The 2,863-nt window shown below is 42.2% G+C and overlaps 1 pseudogene; it reads left to right on the top strand.

The window, feature by feature from the left end:
* The first annotated feature begins 1,461 nt into the window (after nt 1-1,461).
* On the top strand, nt 1,462-2,856 carry LOC114635488 (annotated as a pseudogene).
* Nucleotides 2,857-2,863: the final 7 nt, after the last annotated feature.

Below are 2,863 nucleotides of genomic sequence, written 5' to 3'. Positions count from 1 at the left end.
CAGGTAGAGTACTTTCCAACCCTATGAACTCTAGCCAGTAGGACTGAAATATCTTCTAGTTTGGAACCAACTCAACTTCTTCAGGTTGTGGAGGGTACCCAATTACATTGGCAGTAGCCTGTAGTGTTTGAGGGATCTATGAGAACCCCTTTGACTAATGAGTCCACAAAAATGTAACCGACTCCTGGTCCTGGGGGCAGGTTACTTGGTAATGTATGATGTCTAGTTGGGCCATTATTTTTCCCATGATATGGTAAATTCATTAAAATTCCTTTTATATATGTGTGTATTTTAGGGAGTTTCTGTGGTAGTAGGTTTCCGTATGGCTTCTAGAAGGTTTTAAATGTTAGCTTTGCTTCTCCACAGTCCCTCCTTCACTCTGTCCTTCCATCCTCTTCTCCATTCAGTACTAATATTAGAGTTTCCTCTTTATCCTTTATGGTACTGAATTTTTTTTTCCCTTCCTTGGGAGATCCCCTCCTCCCTCCTGGTCCTTTATTAGCTATCTAACCTTTGTGATTACTCTAAATGAGATGCACAACCCTGACGTTCAAATGCTAACATCCCCATAAAGAGCTAACATGCAACATGTATCTTTTGGGGCTTGGGTTTTGGGTCTCTCTGGATGATTGCTTCTATCTCCATCCATTTACCTACAAATATCACTTTCTTTAACAGTCAGAAACTATTCCATCATATAAATATGCCACATATTTCATTATCCATCATCAGCTGATGGACAGCTAGTCTGTTTCTAACTTCTGACTATTATGAATAGAACAGCATTGAACACTGATCAGAAAGTGTCTCTGGAGTAAGATGTAGAGACTTTTGGGTAGATGCCCAAACATGGTGTAGTTAGATCTTGGGGCAGATCAATATTCAGGTTTTTGAGAACCCTTACCCTGAATTCCAGAGTGTCAATCCCATTCTGCAGTCTCACCAGCAATGACTCTTCTTTCTCTATATGCTCCCCAATGCGTGCTGTCATTTGTGTTATTGATCTTGGCCATTCTGACTTGGGTAAGACAATTCTCAAAGTAGTTTTAATTTGTGTTTCTCTCATGATTAAGGATGTTGAACACTTTAAAACGTGTCTTCAGACCCTAGAAATCTTGGGTTTCTTCTTGTTCGGCTGATGTGAAGACAGCGGGTGATTACAGCTAAGAAAAGAGAAAGACTTGGCAGCACTCAGAAGTCGAAGACAATTTCATTGGTTCAGTTAATTTTCTATTCCATGATTTGGCGATATTCCCTGCCCAAAAATACTCCTGAAAAGTTGACGAGTATTAAGTGTGAGTAAAAGACATAACAGTTTGGAAATAATGAAGACACGGGTGTCCCTGTTGAAAGCAACCAGTTAACAATTTCTGTGGTAGACTTGTCATTGGAAGAGTAAGTCCATTTCAAGAGTACTTGGAGGAAGCAGTGGCTTGTTCCAGGAAGCCACTGTTGGCCAGCATGCCTAATCAGGGAGAAGACTGCTATTTTTATTTCTATTCTACATGCAACAAAGGTGACAGCTGCCCATTCCGTCACTGTGAAGCTGCACTAGGGAATGAACGTGTCTGCACTCTATGGCAAGAAGGCCGTTGTTTTTGACGGGTGTGCAGATTTTGCCACATGGAGATTGACAAAAAAACGAAGTGAAATTCCTTGCTATTGGGAAAATCAGCCAATGGGATGTCAAAAACTAAACTGTGCTTTCCATCACACCAGAAGTCGTTATGTTGATGGAGTATTCCTACCTCCAAGCAAAACTGTGTTGCCTAGTGTGCCTGAGTCACAAGAAGAAGTAAAGGCAAGCCAGCTCACAGTTCACCGGAACAAGATGTTTGTTCACTCTAACTCCTCCCTTCAGCTTCGGAGTGAAATGAAAGTAGGGAGTTCAGGAAATGTTCCCATCTCCACACATCCGACTGTTATAGTCAATATTGCAGATGATGATGCTCAAGATGATGATGATGAAGATGATGGTCAGTTTTCTGAGGAGGGCGATGAAAACAAAACACCTGCCCTGCAACCAACTCCTCACATCCATAATGGATCACAAGTGGCTTCTGCCCGAAAACCTGGAGTCCGTTTAAAGCAAGGTGAATGTTTGAATTTTGGAATAAAAACTCTTGAGGAAATTAAATCAGAGAAAATGAAAGAAAAATTTAAGAAGCAAGGTGTCTCCTTGGGAGTTTCCATGGTTTTACATCAGTCTCAGTCCAATCCAGGCCCTGAGAAGAAGGTTCAGACAATGGTGAGGACGGTAACTCTATCAAGCAAACAGGAAGAGCCCTTGCTTAGACTGACTCTTAGTGAGAGACTGGGGAAACGAAAGCTTTCAGGGGATGGTGACAAGGATCCCCCTTTAAAGCGAAGCCTTGCACAGAGGCTGGGTAAAAGAGTGGAAGGACCAGAAACTGACATTGATAAAGCACCAAAGAAAATGCGAGTTCATAAAGTCAGTGAGATTCACGTGAAGACTTTAGAAGAGATTCTTCTAGAAAGAGCCAATCAGAAACGTGGAGAACTGCCAACTAAACTGAAGACAGAAAAACCTTCAGGAGCTGATGATTCTCTCCATCAGGAACAGGAAGTTCTTCCTCAGTGCAGATCAAAACCTTCTCTGAGTTCCTGGCTGAAGAGAAACATCAGCAGCAGGAAATGGAAAGACAGAAATCCAAAAAGGATACACGTTACCTCGAGCTGAGAGAAGATACTGAAGTGAAAAAGACAGTGAATCTGCCAACTGTTGCTGTTAGCAGAGGACAACTAGAAGAGCCTGCAGGAAGAGCCAGGTCTATGTAGGAAGTGCGTGTTAAGATGCTAGAGGAGATTAAACTGGAGAAGGCCCTGAGGATGCAGCAAAGCT

The sequence above is a fragment of the Grammomys surdaster genome, unplaced genomic scaffold (assembly GCF_004785775.1).
Source record: "Grammomys surdaster isolate TR1022 unplaced genomic scaffold, NIH_TR_1.0 109222, whole genome shotgun sequence".
NCBI lineage: Eukaryota > Metazoa > Chordata > Mammalia > Rodentia > Muridae > Grammomys > Grammomys surdaster.
This window is presented reverse-complemented; position numbering and strand designations above follow the sequence as displayed.